At 44.3% G+C, this 16,905-nt stretch overlaps 1 protein-coding gene across 1 annotated transcript in view; it reads left to right on the top strand.

The window, feature by feature from the left end:
* Positions 1 to 2,950: 2,950 nt before the first annotated feature.
* Positions 2,951 to 16,905, top strand: part of CLIC4 (chloride intracellular channel 4) — a 71,495-nt gene continuing 57,540 nt past the window's right edge. The window contains exon 1 of the mRNA XM_031962571.1: positions 2,951 to 2,991. The gene's annotated coding sequence lies outside the window, so the exon portion shown is untranslated. The remainder of the gene's footprint in view (positions 2,992 to 16,905) is intronic.

Below are 16,905 nucleotides of genomic sequence, written 5' to 3'. Positions count from 1 at the left end.
TCTACAATATAGAATATCAGAGGAACTGGGAGGGGCCTTAGAATACAGAATATTGAAGATGGAAGGGACCTTAGAACATAGAAACATTAGAGATGGAAGGGACTTAGAACATATAATATTAGAAATAGGAGGGACCTTGGAACACAAAATGTCAGAGCTGGGTAAGATCTACAATATAGAATATCAGAGGAACTGGGAGGGGCCTTAGAATACAGAATATTAAAGATGGAAGGGACCTTAGAACACAGAACATTAGAGATGGAAGGGACTTAGAACATATAATATTAGAAATAGGAGGGACCTTGGAACACAAAATGTCAGAGCTGGGTAAGATTTACAATATAGAATATCAGAGGAACTGGGAGGGGCCTTAGAATACAGAATATTGAAGATGGAAGGGACCTTAGAACATAGAATTATCAGAATTGAAAGAGACCTTAGAATATTAGAAATGGAAAGGCTCTTAGAATGGGGAACCGCAGAGGTGACAAGTGCCTTAGAATATGGAATATTAGAGATGGAAGGTACTTTAGAATATAGAATATTAGAGATGGAAAGAGCCTTAGAACACCAGAATGTCAGAGGTGGGAGAGATTTACTGCTCTTTCCCTTTCTTAGACTTAGTTGTATTCTTATCCCAATTCCCAAGAGCAAAGGATCAGTCTTTTCCCTAATTCAGTGAGCATTGATTAAACAACTATTTCACAAGGCTGGGGGTACAGAGATGAAAACCAAACCCGGATAGTTCCAATTCTCAAGGACATTTTAGGAAAGGAATTGGGGGGGGGGGGATGGAGACAGGAGCGGAATTTGACGAGGGAGAGAGCGCGAACAGCTAGGGCAATCCAGCAAGGCTTCCCAGAGGAGGTGATGCCTGAGCTGAGCCTTGCCAAAATCCAGCTGTTCCATGCGGCCGAGATGCGGAGCTGGGGCATTTCAGGCCGGGGAGGTGACAGCCTGTGTCGGATCGGGCTTGTTTTCTCCTGCCCCAGGATGCCCCTGTCCATCCCAGGGAGGATGCCCTGCCGAGGGCAGTGCTGGCTGGACCAGGGCGATACTTTCTAAAAAAAGGAAGGGTGGAGAAGGCAAGATGACTTCGCAGCAAAAAGCCACAGACAGGAAGGGGCTGGGAGTTAGCGGGCTTAAAGCATTCCTAGGGTCTCGGGTCCAGCGGGCGGCGGCGGAAGGAAAGGTGGAGAAAGGAGGGCGAACTGTTTCTTCTTCCTCGGACAGGAGGGGCCTCCTCAGACATGAGGTCACCGGGCACAGCCCCAGCAGCAGCTGCCGAAGGAAGGGCGGGCGTTGCAGCTGAGGGCAGAGTTAGGCACCGGGCCGTTTGGGGAATTTCCCTTCCACTCCCCGGGGAGACACCGCAGGAGAACTCCCAGAACTGGCTCCAAGACTGCCCCCCACCCCCAAAGCATCGCCCACCCCTCAGTTAGGGAGCGGCCGCTCCCCAAAGGAAGGAGAAGGGGAGCAGATGCGCAGGGAAGCGCCTGCGAGCCAGATTGGCCCCGAGGAACAATAGAGCCCGAGCGCCGGCCCCACCCCTTCCTCTCTTCTAACGGGGATGGGGATGGGGAGGAGAGGGACCAGCGCTGGCTCCCGGCTCCACTTGGGGAGGCCACGCCCCTTCTAGGGGAGAAGGGAGCTGGGAAAGAAAGAAAGGAGAGGGGGCTTAAGGAACAGAGGCAATATCCCCCAGAGCCCCACCTAAAAGTGCTCTTTCCCTTTGGGGGACGTTTTGTCCTCATCTCTCCCATCCTGCTCTACTTACATTGTACTTAGCTGTGTACAAATTGTATCAGTCAACAAAAATGTATGAAGTCTACTACGTACCAGGCGACCGTGCTAAAGAAGGAGGGAAGCGGGCTTTATTAAGTGCCTACTAAGAGCAAAGCGATGGGGCTACAAAGGCGAAAAATGGCCCCTGCATTCAAGGAGCTCCCAATCTATTGCGGGAAACAAGATAAATTGGAAGTAGTGTAAGAGGGAAGGCGCTAAAATTGAGATATGGGAAAACCTTGCAGAAGGTAGGAGTTAGAGGAGGAACAGGTCTGAGAAGGGAAGGAGAAAGTGGAGAGACAGACAGAGACAGAGACACACAGAGAGACAGAGAGAGACGTAGAGAGCGAGAGAGAGAGAGAGAGAGAAAGAGAGAGAGAGAGGAGAGACAAAGAGAGAGAGAGAGAAAAGAGAAAGAGAGAAAAGAAAGAGAAGAGAGAGAGAGAAAGGAAGGGAGAAAGACAGAGACATAGAGAGAGAGACAAAGAGAGAGAAAAGAAAGAAAAGAGAGAGAAAAGAAAGAGAAGAGAAGAGAGAGAGAGAGAGACAAAGAGAGAGAGAGAAAAGAGAAAGAGAGAGAAAAGAAAGAGAGAAGAGAAGAGGAGAGAGAGAGAGAGAGAGAGAGAGCGCGAGCGAGCGAGCAGGCAGATCCTGCTTTTCTTTTGGCTGTATTGTATTCAGCACAATGCATGGCACATAGTAAGCTCTTAATAAATGCTTATTATTAAAGGTCGAGGAAAAGAGAATAAAGGAAGTGGGTAGAGGGGGAAAGGAGATAACATCGGGGAGGAGGAAGAGCAAAGGGAATGGAGGCTGAGAAGGGAAGGGAGTGAAGAGGGGGAGGTGGGGGGCAATTGGAGCAGAAAGGAGCCGAGGGCAGGGGACGAGGGGCGGGGCGGGGCATGGAGAGGGATGTGGGCGGGGCGGAGGCCGTGGGAGGAATCCCAAGGAGGGGGCGGGGCTCGGGGCAAGCTCGGCGTGGGGATAGGCGGAGGGGCGGGCGGCACGAGGCGCCCTGACCCCGCCCCTGCCGGCCGTTAAGAGAGAGCACCAACGCCGGCACGCCCTCGCGGAGGCGGGCTCCTGTTGGCACGCGCCGGGAGGCGGAGAGTCGAGCCCGGGGCTGGGCGGAGGGCCGCCAGCCCGGATCCAGGCCTGAGGCCAGCGCAGGAGGACAAAGAGCCTGTTATCGAGCTCTTCGTCAAGGTGAGGGGCGCCTGGGGGCCGACGGGAGGGACGGGGCGCGCGGCGGGACCGGCCCATTGCCTTTAAAGAGTCTTGTCCGGGACCCGGGCCAGGGAACCTTTGTTAAGGAGGGTGCAGAGGAGCCTGTCAGCTCGTCAAGGTGGGGGCGCCTGAGGGGCATGACGGGAGGCCCTGGAGCGGGAGGAGGAGACCGGGCCATTGACCCTTAGGAGCTGTCGGGACGGGGAGACTGCGAGGACCTTGTGAGCGTGGAGAGGGAGACCTGCGGAGGACTGTTAGAGGCTGTGGGAGGAGGGAGACCGGGAGGACTCTTGGAGCGTGGGAGGAGGGAGACCGGGAGGACCCTTGGAGCGTGGGAGGAGGGAGACCGGGAGGACCCTTGAACCGTGGGGCAGGGAGAGAGGGCCTTGTGGAGGAGGACCGAGACTCTGGAGGTGAGAGGAGCGAGGCCCATTGGAACCCGGGAGGGCTGCAGGATTGAGGCCTTAGAACCGCAGAACTTGGAGGTGAGAATTTGACAGAATGACAGACCTTAAATCTGGAGGGGCTAGAGGGAGCTGGAACGAGCCATTCTTATTCAAGGCTATGAGGCGACCATTCCCCTTCCCTCCTCCCCCATTTTGTGCCTTTTCACCAAGCGACCTCAGAGATAGCAATGACTCCCCGAGGTAACCCGATCAATCGGTGAAGGTGAGATTTAAACTCTGGTCTTGTGGCACCGAATTCTAAGCTCTTTCCACTATGACAAGGTGCTGAGGGAGGTTTGTGGGTGGGTAAGACTCTTCCTGAAAACTAGAAGTCTTTAAGGGTGATTCTGTTGGGAGTGTCTTGTGGAGATGTGGGAAGCTTCTGTGGTGAAACTGTTCCCTAACCTCTCCCTAGCTGGGCTTCTCCCACTCTCCTGCAGTCAGAAAGACAGTTCAAGTCCAGCCTCAGACACCTAGAGCTGTGTAATCACAGGCAAGTCATTGTACTCATTGCCTCAGTTTGCTCAGCTTTGAGAGGGGACTAATAACAGCACCTACCTCCCAGGGTAGTTGTGTTCAGTTCAGATGAGATCTCTGTAAAGCGCTTGGCACATTGTCTGGTTGTTTCCTTCTTTCTCTCCTTCTCTCTGTTCTTCCAAGAACCCTTCTGTGTAGATTTCTTCCCTAGCTTGTTTCCTTTTTCCTCTGATTAGAGGATTTCCTATGGTCTTTAACCCACTCTGAGCTTCTTCCTCCATTTGTGGGAAGTCACTGAAGCTATTTATCGACAGTTCCTTTGGTCATGGAATCAGGAGGAGCTTAAGAAAGGCACAGAGTCAGTAACATCTAGACAAGGCACTTAGGAGAAGAGAAATGTTTTTTGAGAACAAAACATTTTAGGAAATGACAATCTAGTGGAAAGATTTTCAGAGTTAAAACTGAATTCTAATCTATTCTTGATACTTTATAGTTGCCTGACTGAGCTAAGTCATTTGACTTCTTATCTGTCAGTTGGGGATAAGTGCTGCTTCAAACCTCAAATGCGATAAAATATGTTCAGAGTTTTGTTGATCCTAAAGTTCTATATAAATATGTTGTGAGTCATAGTATTAGAAAAAAAAAATTGGTAGCTTCTGTACCATCCTATTAACTAATTTGGCTGGCTGGGATTAAAACATAACTTTGAAAAATTACTATAAAAATGATTCCCTAGTCTCTGGAAAAAATAATAGAACTTTCCTAGTTAATTCTTTGACCATCTGGTTTTCTTCTTTCTCAAACATTGACTATTTGCATGATTCAACATTTTGGCCACTGTACCATGTGTTGCTGTCACAGGACCAATTGTGTGTTTTCTTTTGTTTTAGTAGAGAAATTGTGATGACAAAAACATCCATAGCCACTGTGGATGGGGGTTTTATACTACTATTCTTTTCTTCCTTGTCGCTTCACAATATTTTGCAGTTTCTAGACTACCAAAATAACTATTCATTCTCATTCTCTGTCTCTCATATCTTGATGTTTGTACTCTAAAATGAAGGAGGGAGAGAAATTTTATAAATGTCAAGGTCTGTGGTCAGCCTTTTTAAAATATTTGAAAATTTTTAACCTGGTTTGTTAAAGAACAGAGATTTTTAGATGTTAACAGCAATTAATTCTACATTCACTCATCCAGCAAACTTTTATTAATGACAATCAATTGTATATCAAGCTGTGCTTTGGGCCATCTTAGAAGGCAAATGTAACACTTAGATAACTGCCCTCCTGAGGCGTAGACATGAGCACAGCTTACCTTAATATATGATATTACATGATAGGTAAGTTCAACCCAAGTGTTATGAGAAAATAGCTAGAGAGAACTTATAGAAGATGGCCATCATCACTTCAATGACAGCAAAATTTGAAATTTTGAATTCATATTTCTCTGTTTCAGGAGTTTTCTGAGTGAAACCAGGGAGGGGTTGACTTGGGAGAGAAGGTGCTATTTTGCAGGTGATCTAAAAGAACCTTAAATGGAAGATTTTCTTTTAGAGATTCAGAGAAGGACCAGCCGGTTAAGCAGCTCTGAGGTCATTCCATGGTCTTGGAGGTATTTGGGGTGGCAGGTCTTCCCTTCAAAAGGATCTGAAATTAGGAGAGAAGGGAATGTTTGGAGGGCAGGGATAGGTTCTAAACTTTTACTCTTCTTGAGTTCCAGAAGCCTTGTTTTAAATTTGGCAATTTTCATTGAATTTATGTGTAATTTAAATCAAAAGGGAAAGATAGACGGATAGAGTTGAGAGACTAATTTGATCATACTTGAATTACCTTGCTACAGGCCAATCAACCTTCATAATTTTGTTAGTTAACTTGCATTTCCTGTGTGTCTGGTTCTTTTCCACTCTTTAAGCTAACAAAGAAAGGTAAAAGATAGTGCCTGTCTTCAAGAAGTTCACATTCAAATGCATGAGATTATATGCAAACAACTTTGTCTACAATATATGTGTGCCAGCTAGCTGCAGGATTATCACTGAGGGGAATGCTGAGATGAAGGAGGACTGGGGAGAATTTTTGTAGAAACCTTGAAGGAAGGGAGGTGGAGATGGACAGAGAACATTTTAGGCAAGTATCTGTGTTGACAGCCAACAGGAGCAGTTCAAAAACCAGAAGGAACAGGTTATTACTTTTTTTCCCCCCAGATTCTTTTTTTAAAACCCATGTGGAAAATATGTGAAGTGGTGGTAGTAGAACTATTCAAGTAAGTAGAATATTAATCTTTTCTCAATAGTATTTTTATTTTTTCAATTACATGTAAAGGCAATTTTCAACATTCTTGTGTGTGTGTGTGTGTGTGTGTGTGTGTGATAGTTGGGGTTAAATGATTTGCCTAGGGTCACATAGCTAGTAAGTAAGTATTAAGCATCTGAGACTGGATTTGAACTCAAGTCCTGCTGACTTCTGGACTGGTGCTATATTCATTTGAATCATCTAATTTCATCTCAACATTAATTTTTCTAAGATTTTGAGTTCCAAATTTTTTTCTCTCTTCCTAACTTCTTCTTACCTTCCTCCTCTCCAAGACAGCAAGCAATCTAATATAGGTCATACACATACAGTCATTTTTAACATATTTCCACATTAGTCATGTTGTGAAAGAAAAATCCATTAACAAAAGGAAAAAACCTACAAGAAACAAAAAGCAAATCAAAAAAGGTGAGCCTTCAGTCCATATTCAATCTCCTTATTTCTCTCTCTGAAAGCGAATGGTATTTTCCATCCCAAGTCTATTGGAGAAAGAACTAAGATTATCAAAGTTAATCATCACATAATCTTGCTGTTACTGTATACAGTGTTCTGGTTCTTCCACTTCACTCAGCATCAGTTCATGTAAGTCTTTCCAGGTTTTTCTGAAATCAGTCTGCTCATCCTTTCTTATATAACAAGAGTTATAAAATATTTTTTTAAAAACAGTGAGGGTGGAAGGAGATTGCTGTTAACTTGTTTTACTCTGAATTTGTAACAGAATATTATTATTGCTACTTAAAGCATCTAATCTAGATGAAATAGATTTAAAACTTTTTTTTTGGAGGAAAGATTAAAGATGTTTGAATAACCTGAATAGACAGAAAATATAGGTTTTAGTCCTAGCTCTTTGTTATTCATGAGGTTGGTCAAGATATTTTTCTAAGGCCTTTTTATAAAATAAAGAATAATAATAACTGCCCTGCCCAACTTGTAATTTATTGGGGAGTCATCAAGGCAGTTCTGTAACTGCTAGATAAATGCCATCTATTTTAGTATTACAAAGTAGATTAGAAGACTTCAGAGCTCATTTAGACCAAGTTCCTTATTTTTATAGATACAGAAATTGAAACACATTGAAAGGAAGTGCCAGGCATCATGTTAGAATCAGGAAGCTCAGAGCTGGAAGGGGCTTCAAAGGCCACTCGATACCATTCCCTCATTTATTATGGAGGAGTAGACCCAGATAAGTAAGGTGAAAGATCATGCAGGAAATCAGCATCAAGAAGAGACATTTGGATTCTGTGCCTCTTTTAAACCTCTGTTTCTAATTCCAACCCTTTTTTTTTTTTAATTAATGAATAAATGAATGAAAAAGGATTTAAAATGCCTATTATGTATGTCAGACATTTTGAAAGTATATTTTTTATTTTATTAAATATTTCCCAGTTAGATGCAAAAAATTAACACTCATTTTTTAAAAATTTGAGTTCCAAATTCTTTCCATCCTCTTTCCCTTCTAGAACATATTTCCAATATTAGCTACATTGCAAAAGAAAACATAAAAAAAAAAAAAGAAAAAGAAAAATGAAGTTTAAAAAAAGTATGCTTCAGTCTGTATTTAGAGTTCATCAGTTGACTCTCCGGAAGTGGAGAATGTTTTTTACCTTGGGTCCTTTGGAATTGTGTTGGATCAGCGCCTTCATCAGAGTAGCCAAGTCTTTTACAGTTGATGGTTATATAGTATACAATGTACTATATACAATGTTTCCCTGGTTCTGCCCGTTTTCACTTTGCATCAGTTCCTGTGTGTTGTCTTTGTCAGAGCAGCAAAGTCTTTTATAGTTGATCTTGTATAGTATGGCTGTTACTACATCCAGTTACTGTATGAGAGGCCAAAGAGAACAGGCCCAATTCCTGCACTCCGTCAGCAGAGCCCTCATTCATTATGGGATCGCTGTGTCTGGAGCATTCTGCACGTCCCGGGAGAAGCAGGCCTTCCTGTCACTGGGTAATTTGTACTCTGCAGGGGAGTTAAAGCTACATGGGCAGTAAGTTCTGGAGACATGCAAGTCAATGGGCTTGACCTCTGGGCTTGCCAGGCTCATGGAATTCTGCAGGCCTGCATACACTCAAGGCCCTTCACCTTCCTGGCTGCCCCTGCTGTGAACATTCTTCACTTTATCAGTGTTCTTCCCCAAACATGTGGCCCACCGCTGACCCAGGTCCTCCAGCTCAGGGTCTCAGAATGAGGCGGGTTTTGTCTGGAGGCCACGTATCTTTTGCACCTCAAGGTCATGCTGGCTTTTTGGGTTGCCTGAGCACTTGGTTGATGCCTGAAGCTTTCAGTCCACTAAGATCCCCAGCCCTTTATCTACAGATTAACTGCTATCTGATCAGGTCCTCTCATCTTTTACTTGTGAAACTGAGTTCTTGAACCTGAGTGTTGGATTTCACATTTATCTCTGTTTCTGTTGATTTTCATTCTAATCAGTTAAGCCTGATTTTTTTTTTGGATTCTAGCTGTAATTGCTAGTGTCTTCAGTTTTGTGTCATTTGCTGATTTGAAATGCAATCTGTTTGGATCTATTCTGATCATTGATAAAAACCATAGGGCCATTCCTTGATCCTTAGGGTCTGCCACCAGAAACCTCCTTTTCAATTATAGCCCCAAGATTGAAGGCTTGGAAGTACTTTTAAATTTTCCTTCCTTGGCACTTCTGCCTTAGTAACATCTGGATACAGCCCAGTTCAGGCACTCATTCCTTCTTGCTGGGATTATTGCAATAATCAGTTGTCTCTTTGCTCTTCAGTTTATCTTCACACTGCCATCAGAAGAACTTTCCTATCACTTCCCTGCCCCATGGTGTCTAGGAAAAGACAGACTCCTCAGCTTGGTATTTAAAGCTCTTCAGATCTGCTTCCAACATACTTTTCCAAATGTATTTCATATTTCCCCTGCATACACTGCATTCCAGCCCAGTTAGCCTAACTGCTGTCCCCCAAACTCCTCATTCTCTTTCAGCCATTCCTCTTCACCCCATGTCTAGAATGCATTCTCCTCCCTACTTTTCAAAAACCTGACTCATTTAAGGCTCAGCTGAGAGGCCTTCCCCTGTGGGGAGCCTTCCCCCCAAATCAGGGGATTCTGCATTCTCCTTTTCCATTTTTACTTCTCTGAATCTGTATGATTTCCCTCCACCAGTAAAATGCAAACTCCCTGAGGTTACAGACTTTGCTTTTTTATCTTTATGCAGTCAGTGTGTGGCCTGCATTTCATGTAGTGTATGTGCTTAATAAATGTTTGAAATAAATTGAACTGAGTACAGAGGAGGAGGCAAACCATTCAACAGAAAGAGGAAAAGCAGAGAATGGCAAGGGGGCTGACTCTTGACATCATACAGAGGCAGGAAACTGTTGCAGGATAGCTTGGAAGGAAGAAGGCTGAGCATGGGAATGATTCAAGATTGTGGTGCCATTGAGACGGCTATTTATAAAGTGATACCATCAGACTTGGAAAAACCTCTCTCAGAGCAGCCCCAGCACTGCATCCCATCTTGGGATGCAGCTTCTTTCTGAATCCCTTTCCCTAGGTTGTCCTGGTCAGGAGCAACTGAGATAAAACAAATGGCCTAGTTAAGGTTGGAGCAGGCCACCTCCTGTCTCCATGATGAGGGGATAGAAGCCTCCTGAGTGAAGTAACTGAACAGAAAACACCTGGGCTAGTGGCAAGAGAATGATACTTTGAGTCTGGAGAGTTGGTCAGATTGTAACTGAGCTTCTTGAGATTGTTACTGAACTTTCATTCAGGCTTCTAAGCTTTTGTGCTCCTTGCTCCCCAGTTGGAATGGTGAACATCTTGACCTTTTTTCCTTTTGCTTGGACTATCCTTGGAGACTTCCCAGTGGTTTTTTTTTGATGGAGCTAAGGTTTAGGTTTGGTTTTTAAAGGTGAGAGAACCCAGAGGAGAAGAAGCCAGCTGTTTCTTATTCAGTTTACAATCAATTATCAATTCACAGTGTTGCAGAATTTCACCATTAGAGCTGGACTGACCTTTAGAGGTCTGTTGCTCTCACTTTACAGATGAGGAAACTGAGACTCAGAGCGATGACAGTGACTTGCTTATAAGTGGTGAGTTCGTTCTGAGTCTTGGAGGCAAAATAAGCGAGAAATTCGCAACCCACCCCCAGTGCCCCTATCCCCCATTCTATTGAACATTTCTAGTAAAAGGAGAAGTAAGAGGAAAACCTGGATCTAAGTGTGCTGAGGGTGATGCCTGACTTGCCCACTTCCTGTGCTGTTGGAGCTGTGCAAGAGGGACTTAGAAAGACCATAAAAGGGAATTGCATTAGGCAGGACAGGAAGTGATTAAGGCATGAATAAAAATTTCTTCCAAGTAGGAGGAGAGTCCGGATGGGTTTGGCAGTTTTAGAACTGAACCACTAAGCAGCCTTGCAAAGCATGGAAATAGCTGATGGAAAATAGCAGCCAGGTCATGACTGCCTCTGTTTCTAGCTATACCACCTCTATGTATTTAAGTAGGTGTTACAATGGATAGAGCATAGGGAGACCCATCATCCTGAGTTCAAATATGGGCTCAGATACTTCCTAATTGTGTGCCCCTGGGCAATCATGTCACCCTGTTTGCCTCAGGTTCCTCATCTGTAAAATGAGCTGGAAAAGGAAATACCCAACTAATCCAGTATCTCTGCCAAGAAAACCCCAAATGGGGTCTGGAGATGTCTACTTAGTCTGACTCCTAAATCTAACTTTTTACCTTGTCTTCATTTTCTAATCTGAAAATTAGCTCTAATTGGCCTCAGGCCCCTCTTGGCCCCAAACTCTGGTGATGAAATGACAATTAGCCCTATTTAAGTCCTCTTTCTGCTCTTCCTTCATCTCCCTTTTCTCTTCTGGTGTATCTAATTGCAGCCTTGTGAGAGTACTGCTAATGACAATGAAGAATGCTACTGAGAAGGGAGGCAACTGGGAAGCTGGAGGGGCTCAGGCCAGGCCATGATGCTGTCCAGCTGCCCTGAGGAAGCTGGAGAGTGGCCCCTGGGGCCTCTCCTCTCCTCAGCATCTTCATCTCCAGTGTATTCCCGAGGCTTCCAAGCTGCCTTCTTGGCCCTCCTCAGAGGGGCTTGCAAATGGCTCCATTTCAGTCACTTAGAAACAGAGAGAGCACATTCATATATAACAAACCTGGGGTGAGCTGTTCCCTTGCCACTCCTTCTCCTCCTCCTCCTGATAGTATTGGCCTAAAGGTCAGTACTCTGTAATCAAGTTAGACTTATTCACAGGGAGAGATTCAAGTGCCTTCGAAGCCTTAGAGGACAGAAGTGGGTAGACTAAGTGGCCCTTGTGAAAGGGCCCAGCACTGATCATGTGGAGGTACTTTCTCAGGGAAGCTTTATGAGAGGTAATGATGCATACTTTTTTTTGTCCCACAGCACACCTGTGAGGAAGAAGGCTTTCCCAGTCTGACCCTTGCCTTGGGCTTGCAATGGCTGTGGGACTGGGCAAAGGCCTCAGTCTCCTCATCTAAAGATTGTACAGTGTGAAAATCAAAGAGGCTATGTCAAGGGCTTAGCCAGCCCCAAAGGCCACCCAAAGCCTTCTTATGACCTCTTCCTCCTTGGAGGGCTCTGTGTGGAGGCAGGCTTTTTGGAAGGTTCTTACCCAGCTGTGATTTGTACTTTGAGGGGCCTTTGAGGTCCCTTCGATGCCCCGATTTTGTGAAACTGACCCAGAAATGCAGTTGTGTGGGCCATCTGTCACTGGGGTGTAGAGGAAATGGGAAGGAGGGAAGGGAGAAGGAGTCTGAACAGTGAATGTGAAATCTAATGATTGGAGGGATGCTGAAGGAATGCAGTCTTTTTAAATGGCATCTATTGGAGGATTGTAGACTTAGGGTAAGAAGGAGTATAAAAGGTAGTTTAGTCAAACCCTGGTATTTTATAGATGAAAAGCTTTAGGCTTAGAGAGTTTCAGTGATTTCCTAGTGTCATGGGGTCAGGGAAATGGGGGCCGAACTGGGGTAGGATGGGAGGAAGGGTCAGGAGAGAGATTAATATGGATTTTTGCTAGTATAGGAGTTTACTCCTTGAGATCAGGAACTAATTTTTTTTAATCTTTATATTTTCAAAGCCCAAATTGACAATGCCAGGTGCTTAGTATATGTTTGGTTCAGATTGTATTAGAAAATAGAGTCTTAATATTGTAATTTTTATTTGCCTCCCATGTTAACCAAAGGAGAAAGAGTTGGCCTAGAAGTCCAGAGACCTGGGTGTGAGTTCTGGCTACTAGTTAGCAGCAGGAGGAGGGAGAAAAGGATCCATTAATCTCAGCTAATTCCTTTATTTTACAGGTTAGGAAACAGATGTAGTGATGTGAAGTGACTGAGCCAAGGTGACAGAAAGTAACAGCTGAGCTTGCAGTCCAAGTCACTGACTCTAAGAAGTCAGTGTGCTTTCTTCTACTACTCCCTAATTCCTGGGCTTCAGTTTCCTTGTGCCCAAATGAGGCCCTTGAATAACATAGTTATCCCTGTGATCCCTTTTCCTTCTGATGACAGATGATTCTATGTTAGTGGGGCCAGAAATACAGAAGGGATGCCCAGCATTGTTGGCTGTACTGGTAGATGAGTCTACGATGGCAAACAAACCTTGATTTCTTTCCCCCAGTTTAATTATGGGAAGACTGAATTTTAAAATCTTTCTTTTGGCCTCACTCTGATTTTAGTGGTGTAGGGGATTCTTCTCTGGCATGTCATTCACACCTGATAGGCTCAGGATTGCCCGAGGACTTCTAATAGGTTAAATGACCTCCCCAGGATGCAGCCAGAATGCATCAGAAGCCTGTTATCTCTGCTCCCACCTGCTAACTCTTGGCAGTTGGCCTAACTTACCTTTTAATTACTGAGTTTCATATTGGCTCATCAGATATGGCTTTCCCTGGAAAAGTAATGTCATGTTCCTCTCTGCTTTCTAACCTGGGCACAGATATGTAGCATTAACTGAAAGTTTACTCAAAATATTGGAAGTCTTCTCTGAGTGGGAGTGAAGAGAGAATAGCAGCCACCACCTGAGAGGAGGGAAGAGCTTGGTTAGTTATGGCAGGTGGCCTGCTCAGGAAACGAGCTCTTTCTTCTTTCCTCCCCCGCTAGTTTGGATTTTGTGAAGCAAACTCTGATATTTTCTGGGTTGGATGTTCTAACAAGCCAGAAAGGCCATTGACCCAATTTGATCTTTTCAAGAAAGGGACAAATTGACATGTTTTGTGAAATCTGGCAACATGCAACATGGGCCTTGTGGTTAAGATTCAAGGAGAGCTGGAGGTGTCAATCCAGCCTCTTTGTTTCACACTTTCCCAGGTTCTCCTCAAACCGTCATTTTGTGTCTTTCTTTTATGGTAGTTGTCTAATTGTTAGCATGTTTTAGTTCTCTTTTACTGTGCTGTGAGCTCCTTAAAGAAGGACTAAGACTGTCATTTCCATTTTTGTTTCATCAGTCTGTGAGTATAGTGGGTGATTAATAAGTATTTGAATTTAAAGTGAACAACTGTACAGAATCAGCAAGCCCAGGGATCACCCTGAGACCTGAAACACTGTCAGTACTTAACAAATGCTTCTCGAATTATTTAGACACCTGAGAGTTCATCCAGTGAACAGAAATTTGGGGCTAGATGAGGAGAGGAAAAGGCTCATTTCTCAAGCAACATTATTCATTTTCCTTTTTTATCCAATGAACTGATTATTCCACGAAGAATTTTAATGGAAATGGATGAGTTGGAATTAGCATTCAAACTTATATTCTGAGTTTTAGGTATGTGGCCACAGACTGACTCTATGAGTTGGAAGGGACTTCCTAGGCCATCTCGGGCAGCCTGGACAGGAGTTCAGCATTGTCCTGACAAATGGCCCTCCAGCTTTTGTCTGAAATCCTTTGTTCTTTTCCAGCTGAATTAAAACACCTTGCTTTTCTCATGTTTAATTGGCTATGAAAATGGAAATACCAGCCTGGAAGATGATTGACATCTTTTTTATTATCCCAGGAGAAAGAGTTAAAGCAGTTCAGGATCACTTTTTAGTTAAGGTCCTTCTTTCTTTGGGCAGCATAATTTCACTCCATGAGAAACAAAGCACATAATGTCCTAAAAGCAAAAAAAAAAAAGACAGCTTAATGGCATGGTACGGATATACCAACTATAAATGTCTGGCTTCACAGGATCACAGATTTCAAGCTGGAAGAGACTTCAGAGGCCATTGAGTCCAACCCCATCATTTGACAGTTGAAAACATTTCTACTTCAGTGGTGCCGAACCAAGTTCAAGACCCTGATTTTTATTTAAACTCAGTTTAGTCTACCAGCATCAGTTTCATAGACTGCCATGTTAAAAAGCAAAAACAAATTTCCTGGTAGTGGCCTTTTGGCTCAGCTCACATTCTGCCTTCTGTGGCAGATCTCCTTCCACTTCCCATCAGTATCTTGGATGGCCTAATTGTTTCCAGGGTTTCTGCCCTTATAGTGTCAAGGCTTTGAAGTTAGAAGCTGTTTTTGTCCTGTGTGTGTGTGTGCTCCCAGGGCTCAGCTCAGCTGTTATTAGATGATTAATAAATGCTTGTTGATGAACTTCTCTGTCATGAGCTCAGATGATGGGTAGTGTCTGGGCAGACACTGGGGCCCTTTCCTCTTGGGAGGGTTGACCAGAGCTCGGGGTCAACCGAGGTTGACCTCGAGGGTTAACCTAGCCTTTGGAAGTCAGTCGGGGTCGCCTCTGCGTTCTCCAATCTGGTATTGAGGGCTGTCCCTGCTGGGTCTCAGCAGGTGTCCTCTCTGAAGTGAATCTGTCTGAGCGGCTTCTGGGCTGCTCAGGGATGTCGGCCGAGGTGGCCCACTATCTTTACAATCCTACTCTACTTTATTTTGTTTGATTTTAGGGGGAGCAGGGAGAGGAGATGGATCCAGCTGGAGCCTTCCAATGAGGAGACTCCATGCTTTCTTTGCCATGTCTAGCTTTAGGGAAGTTGCCTGGGGTCCTGAGGAGGGGAATGACTTGACTGGGGATTCTGTGCCCTGATTTGAAAGTCTGGACTTGAATCTGTTGTTGATTTCCTCCCAGTAGGGAGCTTTCAGTGAGGGACTGTCCCTGCTAGCCACTTCCCCCCATAAAATAAGTCGAACAAGGGTTGTGAAAGCTAATGCTTTGTGATCTCTGGGAGAGGAGCCGGGTGCCCATCTCGCAGACTCCCCACCTCCCTCCGAGGGAAGCCCAGAATCTTGTTTTCTGTTACTGGTGTTTTTAGAGTGGTCTGGGCACTGAGAGGCTCAGCTGCTTACGGCCCTAGTGTGTGTATGAGCCAGGACTTGAACCTGTTCCATTCTGCCCTCCTCTCATATGCATAAAATACACAGTAATTTTTTTGGTGGAAAGGAATGGCAGCTAGTAGTGATAAAGAAAGACCTCTGTCAACGCTGGCATCTGAACTGAGTCTGCAAAGGGGGTTGGGGCCCCCAAGGTGGGGAAGTGAGGAGAAGCCCAGTATGGAGCCTATTTCTAACAGCTAGAAGGCTTTTTTTCTGAGCCCAAATTCTCTTAATTTTTCTCTGCAGGTTCTGTTGTTTCTGGGGCTAAGGAGAACAGAGTACATCCCTCCTCTTCCACAGGCCAGCTCTTCAAATACTGGATTACAGCTCTCATTCTCTTCCCCCCACCTCCATTAATCCTGAATAATGCCACTTCCTTCCGTTGATACTTTGAAGGTTCTTCTCCAGTCCTCTTTCCTTCCTGGTTGCCCTCATGTAGACATGCTCCACCTTGCTGACATCATTTGTCCTAACTACTTGAACTGGATAGCATACAGGATTATTTCTTTCCTTCATTCTGGATTGTTCTTAGTTTTTCCTGACTTCTAGATTGTAGTTTTTCCTGACTTCTAGATTGTATCAGTTAGAAGCAGAAACTTTTGATGAAATCTAAGGCCTCCTTAGCACCTTGTGGTGCTCTTGATATGATACTAACCTGCCTTATTTACCTTTTCAGAAGTTTCCTTGACCTAAAAGCTGGGAAGGCTCATTCTCTTTGGTCAGACTTAATTTTTTTCCCCTCTAAAGTGAAATCCCATTTCTTCTCTTGTTTACTCTCAGGTGAAATAGGGAGTGTTTGGTCCTCAATCTTTGTATTGTATTGGATTTTTCTTTTTTTTTTTTTAAATAACTTTTTATTGACAGAACCCATGCCAGGGTAATTTTTTACAACATTATTATCCCTTGCAACTCACTTCTGTTCAGATTTTCCCCCTCCCTCCCTCCACCCTCTTCCCAAGCTGGCAAGCAGTCCTATACATGTTAAATAGATTACAGTAGATCTTGGATACAATATATGTGTACAGAACCAGTTTTCTTCTTGCTCAGGGAGAATTGGATTTAGAAGGTAAAAATAACTTGGGAAGAACAAAAATGCAAGCAGTTTACATTCATTTCCTAGTGTTCTTTCTTTGGGTGTAGCTGCTTCTGTCCATCCTTGATCAATTGAAACTAAGTTAGATCTTGTCTTTGTTGAAGAAATCCACTTCCTTCAGAATACATCCTCATACAGTATCGTTGTTGAGGTATATAATGATTTCCTGGTTCTGCTTATTTCGCTCAGCATCAGTTCATGTAAGTCTCATGTATTGGATTTTTCTTGTTCAGCATAATAAATGTGGAAATTGAGAAGAATTGCA

Source organism: Sarcophilus harrisii, chromosome 3 (assembly GCF_902635505.1).
Source record: "Sarcophilus harrisii chromosome 3, mSarHar1.11, whole genome shotgun sequence".
Lineage (NCBI taxonomy): Eukaryota > Metazoa > Chordata > Mammalia > Dasyuromorphia > Dasyuridae > Sarcophilus > Sarcophilus harrisii.
This window is presented reverse-complemented; position numbering and strand designations above follow the sequence as displayed.